Raw genomic sequence first — 23,288 nt, 5'->3', positions numbered from 1 at the left:
GCCATCCACCCCACTATTTTCTTTATGTATATTAATCCTTGCTATGGAAATTTGTTATGATATATACAAAGCACCTAAAGCATCCTGTTAAGTAAAATGGATTAAACAATTAAACACACCTATTCTCTGGTCCTTCCCCAAAACTCTGTATTAAACAACAACAACAACAAAACAAAACAAAACAAAAAAACACACATGCACAAGGAGAAAAAAAACAAATTTTAAGTATAAATCCTCAAGGACAACAAAAATGAGATGAAAGAGAAGAATGTAGGAGACAAGAGATGACAAGATAAGATTAAAAGCTGAAAAGCAAATGGGTGAAAGGTAAGTGTCTCAAATATCAGAAAAAGCTGAAACTAAGTCTACAATCTAATTGTGCCACAGAGCTTGAAAAGCCTCAAGAACTAGCAGCATCCAGTATTTCTGAAACTGGGTATACAATGGGACTGCAAGTAAAATTATAGACAAATCTCTCATCCATTTGTTCCGAAGGCTGAAGTTTACTCTGTGGAGACGATAAACTAGGGAGGTTTTGAATCCAGGGACAGATTACAGCTCAAGGTATGGGGAAGGTATCAAGTTGATAACAGGGGCAGTGAGTGGAAGTTTACATTAGAACAACTCCATCCTCTACTTGCCTCTAAGAACACCAGCAACCATACCTACCCCAAATCCCAAGACATAAGATTAAAGATTCTCTGAATTAGTTCAAGGAAAAAACACATAGAAATAGAAACTCAAGAGAAAGAAATTAAACATCAAAGGATCCATCTAAGAGATTTGATATCAAAATATCAGGAATTGTTGAAAGAAAAAAAACAAGCTAAAATGGAAGGAGATAAATTATTAAAGAATTAATGCAAAAAATGTGAAATACTGAAAGTCAGGATTTGCAAATTAAAATCTGGGTGAGAGATGCCTGGCTGACTTAGTGGCTAAGCATCTGCTTTTAGCTCAGGTCATGATCTCAGAATCCCAGGATTCAGTCCCACATCAGGTTCCCCGCAGGGGGCCTGCTTCTCCCTCTGCCTGTGGGTCTGCCTTTCTCTGTATTTTAAATAAATAAATAAATAAATAAATAAATAAATAAATAAATAAATAAAATCTTTATTAAAACTTTTAACCCAGATTTGTTTCATTTTTATTTTTTAAAAAGTTTATTTATTTATTTATTTATTTATTTGAGAGAGAGGGACAGGGGCAGGGAGAGGAGGGGGAGAGAGAATTTCAAACAGACTTCCCACTGAATGTGCAGCCCAATGTAGGCCTCGATCCCACAACCCTGAGATCATGACCTGAGCCAAAATAAATAGTTGGACACTTAACCAACTGAGCCACATAGGTACCCCAAAACAGTTCTTTGAAGGCATTGAAAACAACTAAGGCAGCCAGGATTTCAAGAACTAAGATCATAGAGAAAGAGAAATGCGCTGAAGTGAATCTTATATTCACTGATGGTCCTCAGAGCATTTGTTCATTTGTATTGTGTGGTTTTGAAGCTGAACAAAAAGGTTTGGTCCGGAGTTTGTTGTTAGTTTCAATGGTTTGGGGAGACCCAAATTCAAGTTCAGGGATGGCCAGGCTTCCAAAAATTGAGGACCCAATATCTTAAAAAAAAGGGGGACCACATGGGGAAGTAAACTTGACATTCCCTGGAACTTTTTTTCCTTAAGGTATTCGTAGATTCTTAAATTTGCATTATTAGAAGCTAAGAAACCAAGCAAAAATCTGCAGTTATAACCTAAAAATGAGAAAGAGTATTTAACTGACCACAGTGTCAAGAAGACGAAAATTGGAGTTCAAAGCCCAAGAAGGATAAGAGATCTTGAAAAACACTTCCAGACTTTTAGCCAAGACCCCCAAAAGGAAATACTCTAGGAGCAAGAACAGGCTGGAAATAGACTATTTCCAAATGCATAAAGGTGATCCATCCCTCCTCCCATTGCCTGCTAAAGAAGAGAAAATTCTCTCTGGAAAAAGATAAAAATCATCCAGAACCTCTATAAGTTTTAATTTACAATGTCCAGCATTAAGTCAAAAATCACCAGGCATGAAAGGAAGACAAAAATGACTAAAAACAAAGGGAAAAAAAGAAAACAGAAACAGATCCACAGGTAGTTTAGGTATTATAGTTACCAAATGGACTTAAAACAGCTATAATAATATTCAAGGAAATCAATGGCAAGATGAAGAATCTCATCAGAACTATCTAGATTAAAAAGAATCTGATAAAAATTTAGAACTAAAAAATAAAATAACTCAGAATAAGAAATCAGTAGATGGGTATAGTAACAGATTGGACAAGCAAAGGAAAGGATTAATGAATAAGAAAATAGTTCATTAGAAAAAAAAAATCCAAACTAAAACATAAAGAGAATAAAAGAACAGAAAAGTCAGAAAAAGCATTAAGAGTTAAGCAGGGCACAGTAAAAAGGTGTAACAGGTTTAAAATTGAAATCTAAAAAAAAAAAAAAAGGAAATCTCATGATGACAGTTATGGGGCAGGTCTATATAGCAACTAGTACATATTAGAACAGAGCAGAGCTCTCAAGAAGAGATATTTCTAACACATAGTGAATACAATGGTCACCCAAACTATTAGAATTCAGTTCTGTCACAGAATTGGATGATGGATTAGTGATAGTTACATAGAAAATTTTGAAAAAAGAAAAGGAAATTTTTTATTTCAGAGAAAACATGTTATATCAGAAAGAAAATGAAATATAATATATGGTTCAGTATGCATAATGTTATATGCTCGTAATAATAAACAAATGTTGACTTAAGTAAAACTTACAGAATTTTACTAAAAGGATGAGAAAGGAGAGATATTTCTGTGTTGAAAGCATGGGATACAAGAGAGTTAACCCATAATTTTCTAGAGCAGAAAGTCAACAAATAATATTTAAAACTGACAAATCAAAAGTAACAATAAAAGCTGTAATTTAGATATATGGAAGCAAATTTTTTTTTAAACAGTTAAAAATAATTAAAAGTAGTTGCCTCTGGAGAGAAGGAATTCATAGAGAAGAGAAATAAAACAGGGGCAGCTATTTTTTTTTTTTAAGTCTTGAAGTATTGTTTGCTATCTTAAGCATATACAAGTATGACTTTAAAAAGAAAAAAAATTAGGGTGCCTGGTGGCTCAGGGACATGAACATCTGACTCTTGATTTCTGCTCAGGTCATGATCTCAGGGTCATGAGATCGAGCCCCATGTTAGGCTCTGCACTTAGCATGAGTCTGATTTGGATTCTCTCTCCCTCTCCCCCTTCTCTTTCCCCTGCTTACACTCTCTATCTCCCTTTAAAATAAATAAATAAAATCTTTTTATTTTTTTATTTTTATTTTTATTTTTTTAATTTTTTTTCTTTATTTATGATAGTCACACAGAGAGAGAGAGAGAGAGAAGCAGAGACACAGGCAGAGGGAGAAGCAGGCTCCATGCACCGGGAGCCCGATGTGGGATTCGATCCCGGGTTTCCAGGATCGCGCCCTGGGCCAAAGACAGGCGCCAAACCACTGCGCCACCCAGGGATCCCAAAATCTTTTTAAAAATTAAAAAAAAAGATTACAATACAAATATCATCAAGATAAAAAGATAAAGCACCTAATAAAATGACTGCTATATAGTAGGCAATCCATAAATATTTGTTATATAAATTATACAATCTCAGGGAATGTGGTAAAAGGTAAGTAATCTACATTTGTGGAGTTCAGGATTCTTCTGGAAGAACGAAGCATTTTCTGAAATTATGCCCCTTTGTATTCCCTGAGTGTGTCTTCTGCCCCCATTTGCTGGAGTCTCTCCTGATAACTATGTAGCAGTACTGTCCTGCCTCAGAGCAGAGCAGAGTAAGCAGCTGCCTACACAAGGCTATTTGGTAACAGTAAATTGTCACATGCTTATAAACTAATAATATGAACTGTCATAGGCCTAGATTCTTCAATTTGTCCAAGTTCATAGAGGTTGGTTACTAACCAAATTGTGAGGTCAATTAGCTTTCTTCCTTTGATTATTAAACCCTAGAGAAACTTCAAGTCCTGATTTGATCATGCTAAGTGGTTCAGATTGTGGTGGCAAGCAAGAAATCCTCTATGTTAAAAAGTTGGAATAGTTTATCCCTCCTCCTCCCCCCACTAAACAACAACAACAGAAACCCATAACAGTCACATTTCACCTCCAAGTCACAATAGGGTCTGTTTAGGTGATCATATATCTAAGAAATGACATTTATAGTGTGGCTATTTACAGCTTCAAGTAGCACAAGCAAACCTGATAAGAACCTGGAGAAATAAAACTAGTATATAGCAGAGGCTCAATGTTAGGATGGATGGATGGAAGGACCAGTATTGACTCAGAGGACAAAATAAAGCACACAGCAACTTAATCTTAGACATGTCGAGTCTGAAAACATGAAGTTAGGCAATACCTCATATACTCCTTCCTCCCCAATTTTGGGTCCAAACAGGGTTATCTTATACCGTCACAGATCTCAAAGTTGGAAGGGATATCAGAAGATCATTTTATTCTCTTTAACAGGTGAAGAAACAAAAGCTTTAATAAGTCAAGGTAAAGGGAAATTCTGGGAAGATGGTGGTGGGTGGTGACAGTGGGGTAGTTTTAAATCACCTCAAATTCTGTCATAAGAACAGAAAAATAGTTAAGACAACAAAACTAAAAATCCACAAACAAATATCTAAAATAAAATGGGTAATAAGATATTCTTTTGAATCTCCAAATCAAATAGTTGGTAATAAAACATCAACAGTTAAACAATCAGTGTAGAGTTAGCATTTCTGTGTAAGGAACCAGAGGGATGTCTTGACACCTGAGGACAACAAATCCCCCAAATCACTGGGGGAAAGTGATGCAGACCAAGATTAAGAGTTTGTCCTACAAAAATAAAATTGTTGCTTTAGAGATGTATGTTGATTTAATTGATATCACAGAAGATTCATATACTGTAGTCTGTAGATTATGTTCAGGAAATCTGAGTATTTGTAAATCATCAGGTTATACCAGTCCATTAGTTGGCAGTTTTTAAAAATTGCTAAGAAAATAAGTAACAACCTGAAAGACTCTGTGTGTGTGTGTGTGTGTAACCTTATCTATAACAATGTATCAATATTTTTATATAATCTTTCCTTCAGACTATTAGTTTTGTACTCTTTTGGCACCAAAGCAAATAATTCTAGAAAATCACTATATTTTAATTTTAAAATCATTTGGAACTATGAAATTGACCTTTAAAAATACTAATGTTTCAGGTAAGTGCTCAGGTATCCTTTTAGCATCAGGAATACATGTTCTCATCTTGCTAATATCAAAACTGTTATTTTCCTCTCAAAATGCATGAGAAGACCGTCCAGTATACATTGATATGGTGCCCCGAGGATGTCTCTATTTATAATGTGGGGTATCTCATGAACAATTCTGGTTCCAGGCAATAGTGCTCCAAGGCAGAACAGAGTGGTCTGTCCCAAGTGAGTTTCTTAGGTGGCCCCCTATGATGCAAATTGGGCTGCCCTCAAGGCACCCTATAAATTTATTATAAAAATCTAAAATAAAAAAAACACAAAATAACAAAAAAGTTTGTCTTAACTAAAATGGAAACTATTCCCCTGAACTCAGTGTAACTTTAAAATAGAGCAGAGCAACAGTTACTCTAAGAAACAATAGAAGAGTCCTCTAGAACTATTTTATTAGGAAATTCCATTTTATCAGGAAGAAGTCTGTTGTTAGGAAGAAGCACTCTAGCACTGGTATCTTGTCTATAACTCTGAGAGAAAAAAAATTCCAATTTTAAGTTGCTAAAGTGACTATGGTGCCCTATGTGCTTTGTAATCATTAATCATTTGCAATCAATCATTATGTTGCATTGTGGTTAGACTTTAGCATTAGCATTGTTGCAGTTTACTGTGCCCAGAATTTGTTTTAAAAACCTTCTTATGGAAATCCCTGGATGGCTCAGTGGTTTGGCGCCTGCCTTTGGCCCAGGGCACTATCCTGGAGTCCCGGAATCGAGTTCCGTGTGAGGCTCCCTGCATGGAGCCTGCTTCTCCCTCCTCCTGTGTCTCTGCCTCTCTCTCTCTCTCTATGTCTATCATGAATAAATAACTAAAATATTTAAAAAAAAAAAAAAAAGAAAAACCTTCTTATCACTTACTTTGATGTCTCCAGAAATATATATTGGCAAGAACTAGTGAATAGTTAAATCAAAATCTTAAACTACCTTTTAAACTCTAGTTATGTGAGACATCTGCTTCTGGTCATGATTGAGTTAACACAGAATCTTCCACCTTAAACAATGAGAAAATCTGACAAAAATATAGGAAAGAATTATTTTTAGACATTGAGCGACAAGCAGCACAGGAGTGTGGTCCCTAAGAAAAGGCACAGTGTGAGCTCTACCATTGTTCCAGCTTACTCCCTGAGGGCAGTTTCCAGTTTTCAGAAAGAGAAGGAAACCCTAATGGAGCCTTGTGGTCTTGCTCAGTTGAAGAGACAGAAGTTGAAATTCAGGGAAGCCAAGACAGGTAGAATTTTCAGAGCAAAGTACCAGAGAGGAGGGAGCTACACAGATAAGAGATTTCCAGAGCTCTGTGGAGGATTTCCCACAGCCCCCACTGATGTGTGCAAGAGAAGATAGTACCTTTGACCAAATAAAGCAGCAGCAGAAAGCAGTAGGCCAATTTCCACTCCTACAGGACCAGAAATTGTGCCTGCCCCTACCAACCAGAGTGGGAAGACCTCAGTATACAGGAAACCTGAGGAAGTATCTTCAGATTACACTGCCTTTGTTGCAGAGCCAAATTAGCCCTAGATTAAAGGCTGTTCAGGATCTGCCTAATAAAGCTTAAAACTCAGCCAAGACAAAATACAAAATATCCTATTTATAGAAATACCAAAAAATTTAGCACTCAAAAACAAAAGCACAATATCCAGTATCCAAGCAATAGTCACTACACATGAAAAAAAAAAGGGATACACGAGAGATAATAGAGTTAGCTAATCACGAGTGTGATGAGAGAAATGAGGTGTTTTCTTTTAATGGAACTTTCAGAGATGAAAAATTAAGTACCTGAAATAATAAAACATATATATATATATATATATATATATATATATATATATATATATATAATGATTAACAGCAAATTAGGAACTGCAAAAAGGGAAAAAGTGCATTTGAAGACCTGCAGTAGCAACTATCCAAAATGAAGCAGAGAGAAAAGAAAAAACTAGGGGAAAAGGTATCACTGACCCTCCAGATATAAAGTTGTCTGATATGTATATAATAAAAATCTAGGGGAAAGCCAAGAGTATGGAAGAGAGAAAAATACTTGAGAAAATAATGGCTAAAAAATCTCCCAAAGTTGGTAAATTATACTTATTTTTAAAATTCATAATATCTCTGAGAAAATTCTATTCTCCAATGATTGATAAACCTAACGCTTGACTTAGGGGAGACCAAAAGCCAGAAATTCAAAGCTAGTACTAAGAAAGTCAACACAATGTCTTAACTATTTTACCAAAAAAAAAAAAAAAAAAAAGAGAGAGAGAAAAAGAAAATAATTAACAGCCATAAAGAGTGAATTAAGGTTGAAATGTCATGTGGTATTTTAGCCTTAATTCTGAATTTCCTTGTTCTCATCGATCTAAATCAGGCCCTAATGATATTTAAATGAAGCTACTTGTAATTTCCATAATAGGCAAACAGAAGGGAGGTTAAAATAATTCTATTATTTCACAATGATGAAACAGATTGAATATTTCAATTATTCTACTTATTATAGTACACATAGAACAATGCTCTGTAATCTGCTTCGATATATATAGGCTCTTTAACCACACACGGTGGGACTAATACAGTCAATTTGGTTGAGCTCCACTCGCTGATTCAGTGTTGGAATAAAGTACTTCACAGATTAGCTTAGTCTGCAGCACTTAAAGGTCAGGATTTATTGTAATGTAAATCACAAAGCAATTTTATCTTGACAGAGATTACATACTGTTACAATATTTCTCGCTGAATCTAGTGATGCGTTTGCTTTTTCTTTGCAACTGCTGTGCAAATTGGACCGTAGCCCAGAAAAGAAAAAGAGATGGCAGGCTGCTTTGGCTTTTTAGAAACAACTTAATTCTCTTCATTTTTCAAAGTTCCACAAGAAAAAAAAAAAAAAAAACCTCTGAAGATACACATAAAATCATACATAAATACTTGTAAACCTTTATAAACCCTAAACTCCAATGCACACAGATATCTGTGAATGACCATCTATCAAATATTTTTATGTGTTTTAGAAAAAGTATAATTGCTAAGGGCTGACCTCTAATCATTCATACTCAAGTGTCTTGATACATTATCTAAATTGTCTCCATTTTAAGCAAACAAACAGAAAGAATAAGAAGCATTCATTTCTGATGAGAGAAATTACAAAGAAAAAGAAAACAGGGTAGAAACAAAGTGAGGTGAGGAGGATTAGGGAGGCCACTGCTGACAGTGGTCTTTGTAACAAATGCTGGGAGGTAGAAGGGCAACACCCTCCCAATTTTTCTGTTTCTTTGGAGCCTGCACTTCCAGAACAGACTGGGACCAGAAATGGGGAAAGACCTTTTTGATTACCAGGGAATTAAATGAGCTGTTCAAACAGTTCAAGGAGTTTTTATTCCTGGAATTCTCAAGACAAAGCAAACTGTTTCCCAACCTAATGTCTCTCAAAAAGTAAATATGAATAAAATGTCCCCACAAAGCTAAAATCAGTGTATTAAATTTTGCCAAGTGTTGTCAATTGTTCATAGATAGTTTACATTAATAATGTATAAAAATGATGGTGAAGCCAAAGACTTACCAGAAAACGTATCCAAGCCTAATCTTCAACTGCAATTACTCCATTTCTATTCTCCTCACCTGGACCACAAGTGGGCATCTTAACTCCAATTCTCACAAAGCACTTTTCCTGGAATGCAAGGTGATGTATTATAATACTGTTTATCCCAACACGGAGTAGCTTGATCTTTCATCCTTCTGGCTTATCTGGTCAAGCAGGGCTTCCTGCCTGTCAGTCATGCCAGGTCAACCTTCCTATAACCGTAATCTCATTTTAGTTTGATTTACTTAATTGTTTTTCTTTAAATCAATCCAAATGTCGGTCTAAATAAACTTATTTAAAAAGTTTTACTTCCAAAATTATAGGTCTGGCTCAATAGTTTAGAAAAAATAATGTTTGCTGTATACCGCTTGAAATAGTCTCATGGGCCAACACCTGTTGTCCATGTAGCACATTTGGGGAAACACAAGCTACACAAAGAGTTGTGATTATAAGAGAGAAGCGATAGAAGTTCAACTTGTATGTGGGCAATAAATGATATTCGTATTCATAGAAGGCAGGCATCCCTGTCTACAATAATGTACACAGTTAGGCATTTGCCATCTGAAAATTCTCTCTACGGGAGACTAATCACACATCCTAGGTTGTTTGGGACAGTCCCCATTTTATCTGTGCTGTCCTGAAGTTCCTTCTTTCACTCTTGAAAGTGTCCTGGTTTGGATGATAACCAAAAGGGTGGAGCAAATCATCCCCAGAAAACCAGACAGTTGAAGATACTTTTTCATTGGCCACATTTTTGTCTTCAGCTCTTCTGTACATGTTATTTTATTTTATCTTACATGCCGCCCCTGTGAGTTGGCAGTATGTAAAAATTACAAATGGGGAGACAGGCTCAGAGAGCCTTAATGACTCGGGGTTTATGCAGTGGTTACAGGACACAGCTAGGATTCACGTCCAGGTCTCTGCTCCACATGGAGGGATCTTTTCTAGGGGATCAGGAGATGTGGGGGTGGAGGGAAGGAAAAGGGTATGGTTTGGGAGGCAGAAATATTCTGAGAGGGACGCCTGGGTGGCTCAGCGGTTGGGCTCGCCTCCCTCCGGCCCAGGGAGTGATCCTGGAGTCCTGGGATCAAGGTCCACATCGGGCTCCTGCATGGAGCCTGCTTCTCCCTCTGTCTGTGTCTCTGCCTCTCTCTGTGTGTGTCTCTTGTGAATAAATAAATAAAATCTAAAAAAAAAAAAAATATTCTGAGAAAAAAACATTCCTTTTCATTGGATTTGAAGAGATTAGAGCAAGAAACAGACATGTCTGCAATCTTGCCACGTTCCCATTTTGAAGAACTCGTTTTCCCATAAAACTACATTATAAGTACTGGTTGGATTGCTAGGATCATAGTACTCGCTTCGGCAGAAAGCGAAAAGAAATGAAAGAAAGAGAAGAAAGAAAGAAAGAAAGAAAGAAAGAAAGAAAGAAAGAAAGAAAGAAAGAAAGGAAGGAAGGAAGGAAGGAAGGAAGGAAGGAAGGAAGGAAGGAAGGAAGGAAGGAAGAAAGAAAGAAAGAAAGAAAGAAAGAAAGAAAGAAAGAAAGAAGAGATAGGAAGGAAGGAAGGAAGGAAGGAAGGAAGGAAGGAAGGAAGGAAGGAAGGAAGGAAGGGAGGAAAGAAGGAAGAAAGAAAGATGCCAGGATTATAATCAACAGGCCTTGTGAATCAAATGGACTTTTGTGTTCTGCCTTGAAAATCTAACCAAACACTTAATCACCAGTTAAGTTTTAGAACTCAGTTTGCCTTTTTGATGCTGCAAAGAAAAGAGGGAGACGGAGGGAAAGGAGACACCCCTGCGTGAGAAGAGAGGAAGCAAAGGGCAGGACGCTGACACAACAGTCAGCCCGCCTCTGCGCCCCTCCCTCCTCCTGCACCAGGGCGCGCTGCCAGCACATCTCTCCCCCCAGCTCCCCTGGGGGAGGGCCAGAAGCTTTACATTACACCACTGGTTTACACCCTGAGAAACGTCGCGGGAGCTGCAAAATACACTTTGAAGCAACTTTCTAAAAGGCACATCTATATTTACCAATGTGTTCCACATGATTAAACTGTGAAATTTGTCTCCAGTTTGGCAATACCTTTGAGAGATGTTGTGCGGTTTAGGAAGAAAATGCCTGTGAAGTGCCTGAAGTCCCACGAAGGGAAAGCACCATACACATCCGAGGTGCTGTTACATGCCTCGGTGCTAAAGTGGTGCAACAGCAAATAGAATAGCGTAAGTTATGATGTCACAATGTTGTCATGCAACATCATACACAGTGAGATCAAGAAAAATCTGTTTTTGAAAGGCCTCTTTTCCCCTCCTCTTCTGCATGTTAAAGCATATGGTATCTGAAACTAGTTCACAGTGAACTTCATTTCTGCCACTGCTGTAAATGAAGTATCTTCTCAGGCAGATGTCAGTGCTAAAAGTTTGGTGCTCATAAATACCAAATTTACATAAAATCTATACAGTTCTTTTTTCAAAAGTCTTTCTTGGTTGATGTAGGCTGATTGTCTAGGATACATAGGTCACTTTCTTCTTCCTGAACCGATTATACATTCCCAAATTCACTAATTTGAAAAACAATAATTATGAGTAGGGAACAATGACATTCCTTGAGGTCTCTCTGGTCGTAAATGTCATGTGCCAGGTTGAAAAGAGACAAAAAATTAGAAAGTCAACTCAGATATTCTTGGACTGATAATTTAGGCCTAGGATTCCAAATCCTAGAATCCTTATTCTTATAAGGATAAGAAATGAATCTTGCATGTATTCTATTCCCTGAAAATATCACCAAAATAATGTGTTCTTAAAGCAAACTTGAGTTTATTGCTTGCCACAGAAGTGAGGTCACTACTACGACAAGAATCTTGGTGTTTCAGAAGAGGAAAAGTAAAGATCAGATACGTTTAAGATTTGGAGTTTGTTTTAAGATGGATCTTTTGGTGTGAGAAGTGGGGCTTGATTATAGTTTAGGATTGGTACACATGGAAGGGGGAAGTTTGCAAAGGGGGCTTTCAAAACAATTCTTGAAGAGTAACCAGCTGTTTGATGTTGCTTTAATTTGAGTAGTCTAACATAGGTTTAAAAGGATTTTCAGGGGGCACCTGAGTGGCTCAGCGGTTCAGCATCTGCCTTCGGCTCAGAGCCTGATCCCAGGATCTGGGATTGAGTCCCTCATCGGGCTCCCTGCAAGGAGCCTGCTTCTCCCTCTGCCTGTGTCTCTGCCTCTCTCTCTCTCTCTCTCTCTCTCTGAGTCTTTCATGAATAAATAAATCTATAAATAAATAAATAAATAAATAAATAAATAAATAAATAAATAAATAAAAGGATTTTCAGGGGGCGCCTGAGTGGCTCACTTGGTTAAACATCTGACTCTTGATTTCGGCTCTGGTCATGATCTCAGGGTCATGAGATCGAGCCCCACTTTGGGCTCTGAGCTCAGTGCAGAGTCTGCAGGAGATTCTCTCTACCTTTCCGTCTGTCCCTCCCTCCATTCGTGTTCACGTTTCTCTCTCTCTCTCTCTCTCTCTCTAGACCAATAAATCTTTTAAAAAAATGATTTTCAGGAACTTTCTGGAATTAACAGTAAAGTTATTAGCAACTTGATCTTCTCAGACAAGAACTTGCTGAAACGGTAAAATCAGGTTGATGAAAAGAGTGGGATTATAACACCACCTTAATGAAGCATCTCAATAGTAAAGTCTTATTAATGTAAGCCATAAACTGTTCCAGGTACAGATGGGCTGCATTTTCAATACATACAATGACTAGTGTTATTCAGATTCTACTGGAAAAACCCAGACACCAAGAGCAGCTGCTTTTTTGAAAAAAGGACCCACTTTAAACTACCAAAAGCCGGCAAAGTCTTCCTTTCAGATAACACCTAGCTTTACCTTGTGTCATTGATAACTATATTCAGACTGATTCATTTTTTTCTTAAAGAAGTTCTTGCCCTCCAAAAAGTCACAGTCAATTCTTGCCTTAGGGATTATTCCTTTCTTTAACACAATATCACATACCTCTATGTATACAACATAGTTTAACACTTTGGGGATAAACCTCAAGTTCTTAAGGATAAACCCTTCATTGTCATGGCCATAACAAAAATCCTGATCATATTTTTATACTTCTTAAAACTTTTTAGTAAGTCTTTTTTGTCTTCTAGATGACATCTAAACTTCTCAACATGCTTCTTGAACTTTATTTCTCTGTGTTCCTCTTTCATTCCACATCTAATGAGTACATACATAAATTCTATATGGCAATCTTATTAAACTACTTGCAATTTCAGAATATAACTGGCTCTGTCTTCCCTCACTGGAATGTCTTGTCCATGCATAGCTGTGTCTATCTTGTAATTAATTGTCCATTTATTTGCTAACCTGTTCTTCTTTGTCAGTAAACAACTTAAAGGTGAGTATTATGTCTTAGCATACTGTCTGGGAAAAAGAGGCCACTCAAGATATTTTTTCAAGAGACAGTCAATAAATGGACAGACCAAACCTTATGACTGTGAAAAAAAAATCACAAAATGACAGGATCTCAAAATAAACATCTGATAGATCCTGAAAAATGAAGAATAATTTTCAAAGTGTTAGTTCCAAATCAAAAGTAAAATTTAAGAGAATTAAAATAAAGCTTGCACCAACCAGATTAATAAATGCATTCTGTTGTGAGGCTAGGGAAAGGCAAGCACTTTCATATATTACTGGTAAACCCTTTTGGTGGGGAATTTGGCAATATCTAACAAAACTACATGTGCATTTACCTTTTGACTCAGCTATTTCAGTTCTAGGAATTTACCCTGAAGATACACTTACAACAATAGAAAAATACATATGTACAGGGTTATTCATCACAGCATTGTTTATAATTCTGAAATATTAGAAACAATCCAAATGCCCATAAATAGAATAGTGATGAATAAACCATGCTACATCCATACACAGAATTATGCAGCTATAAAAAAAGAATAAGGAAGATCCTTATGCACTGATATGGAGTGATTTCCACCGATACATGGTTAAGAAAGGGCAGCAAAATGCAAAAAAAGTATCTGTGGCACTCTCTCATTCATGTAAGAAGAAGTAAAGGGAAATATAAGGAAATACACATGTATCTGCTAGTTTTAGCAAAAAGACACATGGAAAGGATACACCAGAAATGAATGAAATTGAGTAGTGAGTAGGAACAGAATGGAAGGGGGGCACTTGGGTGGCTCAGTGGTTGAGTGTCTGCCTTTGGCTCAGGTCATGATCCTGGAATCCTGGGATCAAGTCCCACATTGGGCTCCCTGCATGGAGCCCGCTTCTCCCTCTGCCTGTGTCTCTGCCTCTGTGTGTGTGTGTGTGTGTGTCTCATGAATAAATAAAATCTTAAAAAAAAAAAAAACAAGAATGAAAGGAATGGAGGAAAAGGAGCAAGTAGAATGGATAAATGGGATTATCTCTGAGTATATCTTTTTATATAATTCTGATTTTTAGAACAATGACATTGTTTCACATACATAAAATACAAACAAATGTTTAAAATCAACCAGGACTTGCAGAAAACCGAGAATGGAATATAAACAGCCACAAATGAGACCAACTATATTAGAAATTAATGATATAACCCTACTTAAGGGCACAAAGGAAAACTAACCTAAGTAACTTTAGATAAAAACATTTTTAATATATATTTTAATTCTAAAGACAAAAGAAACTGTACAGAAGTACTATACACTAATTAATAAATTATTCTGAAACTATATTCTAGGATTGAGCAAATAAACATACTGTGGACAATGAAAGCCAGGCATCTATTTTACAAATAATGAAAGGGGCTAGAGTGGATCCAGGGGTGTTGGATTAGAATTGGAGATATTGGTATAAACCACAGTTTTTATCATACAGAGAGATGGGGAAAGAGAGAGAGAGAGAGAGAGAGGGAGAGAGAGAATGTGTTTCCGTGTTATGTCCACTAATAGGGTTTAGAAGCAATGACACCTGAGTAGTGATGAACACATCTAGCCCTCAGATCTTGATTTCTGAAGACATAAATAAAGGGAACCAGGACTTATTGGAGAAAAGGCTAATTCCAGGGCTAGAGAATTCAATATGGGCATGGAACATCTAATGGAACCAGAAAATATGGAAGTGTTCATATAGATAACACTCACACACATATACAAATCCTACAAAACCTAAATGAAATAAAAGAGGAAAATATACAAAATTTAAAAAAAATCACTGCTGAGGAGCACCTGACTGGCTTAGTTAGTGGAGCACACACTCTTGGTCTTGGGGTTGTGAGTTCAAGCCACACATTGGTGTAGGGAACACTTACAAATAAAATAAATCTTAAAAAAATTACTGATGGCAAGGGAAAGTATGGAGAAAAATAAATATTCAAATAAGGTGCCTAAATTAATTCATTTAACCTTTCTTTGATTTTTTAATTTTACTTTGTCTAGGTATACAGATCCAGCTTCCCCATTCACTTATTAAAGGGTGTTTAGAATCAAAGCATAAGCAATTATTTATATCATGTACTCTAATACCATAAGCATGACAAAGGAAACATTCCATCTGCTTGATCATTTTAATCCTTCTTCTCTTTGCCTATTATGATCATTACAAAGAAAGATTAAATACTACATACTTCAATGCTATTCTCAAAAATAATTTCTAAAATAAAAAATAAGGTCCAGTTTTATGCTCATGAACTTACAATAGAGATTGGTAAGTAACTATAGACAGCATTCCTTTGCCTTCTCTGGGTTGTCCTGGAGATGGGAGGGGGGGGAAATGTAATTCTGGTTGCCAATACCAGCTTCAGGTAGATGTTTTTTTTCTTTTCTTTTCTTTTCTTTTTTTTAATGTAAAAGTTGACTACTCAGAGAATTGCATTACCATATATTCATGCTAATGGTGGGTATTATGACAATTACTCAGTTACTGCCTCAGTCAGCTCTTCTAAAGTTGCTTTTAATGTTATTTAAGTCTTCTATTTTTACTCACTTTTCCATCTGCTTTTTGTGTCTCTCTACTAGTGAATCCAAGACACCTGAGGACATAAAACTTAAAATTCTCTCTTTTGCACATCCTAAAGAATGGATCGGGGTACTGGCTTCAAGAAGATACAGTTTGAGTAAGAGTCTGCTCGGTGCCTTGCAACTTTGATATACCTCTCCATACAAAGAAGAGATAGATCAATATTACATACTGTGAATTTAAAGGAGAACCAATTAATCAGAAAAACACCTTTACTCATCTTCAAACTACTTATTAGAAAAAATTAAACACAAATAAATTGATAATCTGAAAATGGTAAGTACCATTAATCGAGTTAAATTAATCTAAATATGTTTTTATATTGGCCAGAATTTTTCTAAGAAAAAAGTAAACAAATATAAGCATCTATTTGTTTCATCCTTACAATAACTTTATAATGTAGTTATTATCCCATTTAACAGCTGATGCTCACAGAATTATTAAATTTGCTCACATTCACTTAGCTAGTAAGTGGGAGAAGTGGAATTCACAATTCAGTTTGATTTCAAATCCAATGATCTAACTATACCACATACACACACACACACACACACACACACACACAATCACTTTGCTTTCGAAGCCAATGATTTTTCTAACTATACCCTCCCCAAACAGCCCTAATAAAACCTGAAAAAGATAAAAGCAAAATTGTTGACAAAATTTTAAATTTTGTTAAAACTAAAAACTGAGCATGAGAGGCAAAAAACAACCCTAGAAAGATAAAACCAACACAAACAGCACTGGACTAGAAGTAAGGAAACCTGGGTTCTCAACTTTTTCTCACACTATACCTCTCCACTCTTCTAATACCTATCTCATTAAAACCACTCATTAAATATTCATTGCCACACTGACTGTCTACCTAAGGGTACAAATAGCCTTTAAAACAAAATAAACCCCCCCAAAAAATAAATAATAAATAAATAAATAAATAAATAAATAAATAAATAAACCCACCATATTATAATAAAATTTCAATTAGCAAGAACAATTAGGAGATTGTTTGATATAATCTTTGATTAATCACGAATGACAAAATTCTTTTTGTAGATCCAAGTTTGCTATTGGACATCTGTTTTCTAAGCAGAGCAAATTTTATAGTACAGAAGAATTACTGGAGAACTTGCTATACTGCAGATTCTGGGGCTCTACCTTAAGAGATTCCACTTGAATTTGGTACGTCTGAAAATAACTGGAGTGATTCTGACTCTGATCTTTAAGATGAAACTAAGAGTAATTACGTAATTAAGTAAAGGGTACAGAACATTAAAAAGCCTTTTTAAATTTTATATATTCATGATAGACAGAGAGAGAGAGAGAGAGGCAGAGACACAGGCATTGGGAGAAGCAGGCTCCATGCAGGGAGCCCAACGTGGGACTCGATCCCAGGAGCCCAGGACCAGCCCCCGCCCAAAGGCAGGCGCCAAACTGCTGAGCCACCCAGGGATCCCCAAAAAGCCTTTTTTGATGACAAGACTAGACAACACCTTAGCCATCATTCTGACCATTAATCATTTTTTTCTACATCTCTGATGTTAAAGACACAGAATCCTGGACCAAAATCTAAGAGCTGATAACCCTGGTTTTTACCTTTCTCCTCCAAGGAAAGTATATATAATTGAAGTTCTATTTGCCAACATATATTATAAAACCCAGTGCTCATCCCATCAAGTGCCCTTCTCAGTGCCCATCACCCAGTTACCCCATTCCCCCCCACCTCCCCTTCTGCTACCTCTTTGTTTCCCAGAGTTAGAAGTCTCTCATGTTTTGTCACCCTCTCCAATTTTTCCCACTCATTTCCCCTCCTTTCCCTTACAAACCCTTCCACTATTGCTTTTCTTTTTTTTTAAGATTTATTTATTTATTCATGAGAGACTCAGAGAGAGAGAGGCAGAGACATAGGTAGAGGGAGAAGCAGGCTCCATGCAGGGAGCCCGACGTGGGACTCGATCCTGGGTCTCCAGGATCACGCAGTGGACTGAAGGCGGCGCTAAACTGCGGAGCTACCGGGCTGCCCCTCCACACAGTTTTCCAGAGTGGCTGCACCAGTTCATATTCCCACCAACAGTGCAAGTACATATTTCCACATCCTCTCCAAAATTTGTTGTTTCCTGTCTTGTTAATTTTCGCCATTCTCACTGGTGTGAGGTGGTCTCTCATTGTGGTTTGCATTTGTATTTCCCTGATAGCAAGTGATGCGGAACATTTTCTCATGTGCTTGTTGGCAATGTGTAGGTCTTCTTTGGTGAAATTTCTGTTCATGTCTTCTGCCCATTTCATGGTTAGATTGTTTGTTTCTTGGTATTGAGTGTAATAAGCTCTTTACAGATCTTGGATACTAGCCCTTTATCTGATAGGTCATTTGCAAATCTCTTCTCCCATTCTGTAGGCTGTCTTTTAGTTTTGTTGACTGTTTCTTTTGCTGTGAAGAAGCTTTTTTATCCTGATTAACTCCCAATAGTTCATTTTTGCTTTTGTTCCCTTTGCCTTCATGGATGTATCTTGCAAGAAGTTGCTGTGGCCAAGTTCAAAAAGGGTGTTGCCTATGTTCTCCTCTAGGATTTTGGTGGATTCTTGTCTCACATTTAGATCTTTCATCCATTTTGAGTTTATCTTTGTGTCTGGTGTAAGAGAATGCTCTAGTTTCATTCTTCTGCACGTGGCTGTCCAATTTTCCCAGCACCATTTATTAAAGAGACTGTCCTTTTTCCAGTGGATAGTCTTTTCTGCTTTGTTGAATATGGTTGACCATAGAGTTGAAGGCCCATTTCTGGGTTCTCTATTCTGTTCCATTGATCTATGTGTCTGTTTTTGTGCCAATATCACATTGTCTTGATGATCACAGCTTTGAGGTACAGCTTGAAATCTGCCATTGTGATGCCTCCAGCTCTGGTTTTATTTCTCAATATTCCCCTGGCTATTCAGGGTCTTTTCTGCTTCGACACAAATCTTAAGATTATTTGTTCCAACTCTCTGAAGAAAGTCCATGGTATTTTGATAGGGATTGCATTGAACATGTAAATTGCTCTGGGTAGCATTGACATTTTCACAATATTAATTCTTCCAGTCCATGAGCATGGAATATTTTTCCATCTCTTTGTGTCTTCCTCAATTTCTTTTGGAAGTGTTCTGTAGTTTTTAGGGTATAGATCCTTTACCTCTTTGGTTAGGTTTATTCCTAGGTATCTTATGCTTTTGGGTGCAATTGTAAATGGGATTGGTTCCTTAATTTCTCTTTCTTCAGTCTCATTGTTAGTGTATAGAAATGCCACTGATTTCTGGGCATTGATTTTGTATCCTGCCACACTGCCGAATTGCTGTATGAGTTCTAGAAATCTTGAGGTGGAGTCTTTTGGGTTTTCTATATAGAGTATCATGTCATTGGCAAAGAGGGAGAGTTTGACTTCTTCTTTGCCAATTTGAATGCCTTTTATGTCTTTTTGTTGTCTGATTGATGAGGCTAGGACTTCTAGTACTATGTTGAATAGCGGTGGTGAGAATGGACATCCCTGTTCCTAATCTTAGGGGAAAGGCTCCCAGTATTTCCCCATTGAGTATGTTATTTGCTGTGGGCTTTTCGTAAATGGCTTTTAAGATGCTGAGGAATGTTCCCTCTATCCCTACACTCTGAAGAGTTTTGATCAGAAATGGATGCTGTATTTTGCCAAATGCTTTCTCTGCATATATTGAGAGGATCATATGGTTCTTGTTTTTTCTCTTGTTGATATGATCTATCACATTGGTTGCTTTACGAGTGTTGAACTAGCCTTGCATCCCAGGGATAAATCCCACTTGATCATGGTGAATAATTTAATGTACTGTTGGATCCTATTTGCTAGTATCTTGTTGAGAATTTTTGCATCTGTGTTCATCAGGGATATTGATCTGTATTTCTCCTTTTTGGTGGGGTCTTCGTCTGGTTTTGGAATTAAAGTGATGCTGGCCTCATGGAACGAGTTTGTAAGTACTCCATCTCTTTCTGTCTTTCGGAACAGCTTTAGTAGAATAGGTGTGGTTTCTTCTTTAAACGTTTGATAGAATTCCCCTGGGAAGCCATCTGGCCCTGGACTTTTGTGTCTTAGAAGGTTTTTGATGACTGCTTCAATTTTCTCCCTGGTTATTGGCCTGTTCAGGTTTTCTATTTCTTCCTGTTCCAGTTTTGGTAGTTTGTGGTTTTCCAGAAATGTGTCCATTTCTTCTAGATTGCCTAATTTATTGGTGTATAGCTGCTCATAATATGTTTTTAAAATCATTTGTATTTCCTTGGTATTGGTTGTTATCTCTCCTTTTTCATTCGTGATTTTATTGAGTCTTTTCTCTCTTCTTTTTAATAAGGCTAGCTAATGGTTTATCTATCTTATTAATTGTTTCAAAGAACCAACTCCTGGTTTTGTTGATCTGTTCTACAGTTCTTCTGGTCTCTATTTCATTGAGTTCTGCTCAGATCTTTATTAACTCTCTTCTTCTGCTGGGTGTAGGTTTTATTTGCTGTTCTTTCTCCAGTTTCTTTAAGTGCAAGGTTAGCTTGTGTATTTGAGTTTTTTCCAGTTTTTTGAGGGAGGCTTATATTGTGATATATTTCCCTCTCAGGACTGCTTTTGCTATATCCCAAAGATTTTGAATGGTTGTATCTTCATTAGTTTCCATGAATCTTTTTAATTTTTCTCTAATCTACTGGTTGACTCTTTCATCTTTTAGCAGGATGCTCTTTAACCTCCATGTGTTTGAGTTTCTTCCAAATTTCTCTTTGTGACTGAGTTTCTAGTTTCAAAGCATTGTGGTTTGAAAATATGCAGGGGATAATCCCAATCTTTTTGTATCGGTTGAGACCTGATTTGTGACCCAGTATGTGGTCTATTCTGGAGAAAGTTCCACGTGCACTTGAGAAGAATGTGTATTCAGTTGTTTTCAGATGGAAAGTTCTGTATATATCTGTGAAAGCCATCTGGTCCAGTGTATCATTTAAGGACCTTGTTTCCTTGGTGATGTTTTGCTTAGAATATCTGTCATTTGCAGAAAATGCCATGTTGAAGTCTCCTATTATTAGTGTATTATTATGTAAGTATCTCTTTAGTTATTAATTGATTGATATTCTTAGCAGCTCCCACATTAGGGGGATAAATATTCATGATCATTAGGTCTTCTTGTGGGATAGACCTTTAAGTATGATATAGTGTCCCTCTTCATTTCTTACTACAGTCTTTAGCGTAAACTTTAATTTATCTGATATGAGGATTGCTACCCCAGCTTTCTTTTTAGCATCAATTTGAATGGTAAATAGTTCTCCACCCCTTCATTTTCAGGCTGGCAGTGTCCTTAGGTCTAAAATGAGTCTCTTGTAGAGAGCAAATAGATGGGTCTTGGTTTTTTATCCAGTCCAATACCCTGCGTCTTTTGATGGGATCATTTAGCCCATTCACATTCAGAGTTACTATTGAAAGATATGAATCTAGTGTCATCATAATACCTATTCAGTCCCTGTTTTTGTGGATTATTTCTTTGGGCTTCCCTTTTCTTTTACAGGGTCCCCCTTAATATTCATTGCAGAGCTGGTTTGGTGGTCATATATTCTTTCTGTTTCTGCCTATCTTGGAAGCTCTTTATCTCTCCTTTTATTCTGAATGAGAGCCTTCCTGGATAAAGTATTCTTGGCTGCATGTTCTTCTCATTTAGGACCCTGAATATATCCTGCCAGCACTTTCTGGCCTGCAAGGTCTCTGTGGAGAGGTCTGCTGTTAATCTGATATTTCTCCCCATAAGTTAAGAATCTCCTGTCTCTTGCTGCTTTAAGGATTTTCTCTTTATCTTTGGAATTTGCAAGTTACAATATTAAATGTCAAGGTGTTGAACGGTTTTTTATTGGTTTTCAGGGGGGGACCTCTCTATCCCCTGGATCTGAATGCCTGTTTCCTTCCCCAAATTAGGAAGGTTCCTAGCTATGATTTGTACAAATATACTTTGTGGTCCTCTCTGCCTCCTGGTGTCTTCTGAAACCCCAATTATACGTAGATTCTTCCTTCTCAGGGTATCATTTATTTCCCTTAACCTTTCCTCATGGTCTCTTAATTGTTTTTCTCTTTTTTCTTTCAGCTTCCTTCCTTACCATCAACTTGTCTTCTATGTCACTCACTGTTTCTTTTACCTTATTAACCTTAGCAGTTAGGACCTCCCGTTTGGATTGCATCCCACTTATTTTTTTTTTTAATTTTATTTATTTACGATAGTCACAGAGAGAGAGAGAGAGAGAGAGAGGCAGAGATGTAGGCAGAGGGAGAAGCAGGCTCCATGCACCGGGAGCCTGACGTGGGATTCAATCCCGGGTCTCCAGGATCGTGCCCCGAGCCAAAGGCAGGCGCTAAACCGCTGTGCCACCCAGGGATCCCCCTCACTTAACTTATTTTTAATTTTGGTCTGATTAGATCTAAATTCTGCAGTAATGAAGTCTCTAGTCTTTTATGCTTTTTTCCAGAGCCACCATTAGCTTTATAATTGTGCTTCTGAATTGGCTTTCTGAAATCGAATTGTAATCCATATTCTGTAACTCTGTGGCAGAGAGTACTGTTTCTGGTTCCTTCTTTAGTGGTGAGTTCTTCCTTCTAGTCATTTTGCTCAGTGCAGAGTAGCTGTGTGAGTGAGCTGAGTCAAAAATATCAAGCACAACCTAAGTAAATTCCACCCTAGATGACACTGATGAGGTCAGAGACCAGAAAATGAAAAAGAAGATCAGAACAAAATAAAACAAAAGGACCACTAAAGTGAAAAATAAATTTTAAAACAAAGTAGTAAAAAATAAAAGGCAAAAATCCCAAAGAAGAAGAAAAAAGAAAAAGAATAAAAGAAAAAGGGGGATCCCTGGGTGGCTCAGTGGTTTAGTGCCTGCCTTCGTCCTGGGGCATGACCCTGGGGTCCCAGGATTGAGTCCCATGTCAGGCTCCCTGTGTGGAGCCTGCTTCTCCCTCTGCCTGTGTCTCTCATGAATGAATTAATGGAATCTTAAAAAAATAAATAAATAAAACAATAAAAAAGTAAAGAGGAAAAGAGAAAAAAGGAAAAAAATGGGGGGAGGACTAGGGGATGGGATGGTGGTGGTGAAGAAGTAGCAGTGGAGAGAGAATGTTGTCTACCTGAGGGTCCTAGAGGGTGATCCTCTTGGTTCTGAGGGTATTTTGTTCTGTATGTTAGAAGATGCTCAATCCCAAAATTATATAAAACAGCAATACTTACAGAAAGCCCCAACATTGACCCCAAAACATAAACAAGATAACAGAGGGGGGCAGAATGGGGAGGAAGAGAGAATATAATCTCACAGAAAAACCAGCATCATATTCCACTTGGTTCTGGATGCATATTGGTCATGTTTTAGAAGGTATTAATGTCCACCATT

At 37.1% G+C, this 23,288-nt stretch overlaps 1 protein-coding gene and 1 long non-coding RNA gene across 32 annotated transcripts in view; one reads left to right on the top strand and one right to left on the bottom strand.

The window, feature by feature from the left end:
• The window catches only part of LOC144293967 (uncharacterized), a 1,010,193-nt gene extending 999,079 nt beyond the window's left edge, over positions 1–11,114 (bottom strand). For all 31 annotated transcript variants that reach the window (XR_013361426.1, XR_013361408.1, XR_013361422.1 and 28 more), the window contains exons 1-2: positions 10,960–11,114; positions 8,859–8,966 (exon numbers count right to left, since the gene is read on the bottom strand). The gene's annotated coding sequence lies outside the window, so the exon portion shown is untranslated. The remainder of the gene's footprint in view (positions 1–8,858; positions 8,967–10,959) is intronic.
• Positions 10,698–23,288, top strand: part of LOC144294058 (uncharacterized) — a 54,843-nt gene continuing 42,252 nt past the window's right edge. Inside the window, exons 1-3 of the long non-coding RNA XR_013361455.1 lie at positions 10,698–11,096; positions 15,901–16,177; positions 16,955–17,080. This is a non-coding gene — a long non-coding RNA (uncharacterized LOC144294058). The remainder of the gene's footprint in view (positions 11,097–15,900; positions 16,178–16,954; positions 17,081–23,288) is intronic.

The sequence above is a fragment of the Canis aureus genome, chromosome 2 (genome assembly GCF_053574225.1).
Source record: "Canis aureus isolate CA01 chromosome 2, VMU_Caureus_v.1.0, whole genome shotgun sequence".
Taxonomy (NCBI): domain Eukaryota; kingdom Metazoa; phylum Chordata; class Mammalia; order Carnivora; family Canidae; genus Canis; species Canis aureus.
This window is presented reverse-complemented; position numbering and strand designations above follow the sequence as displayed.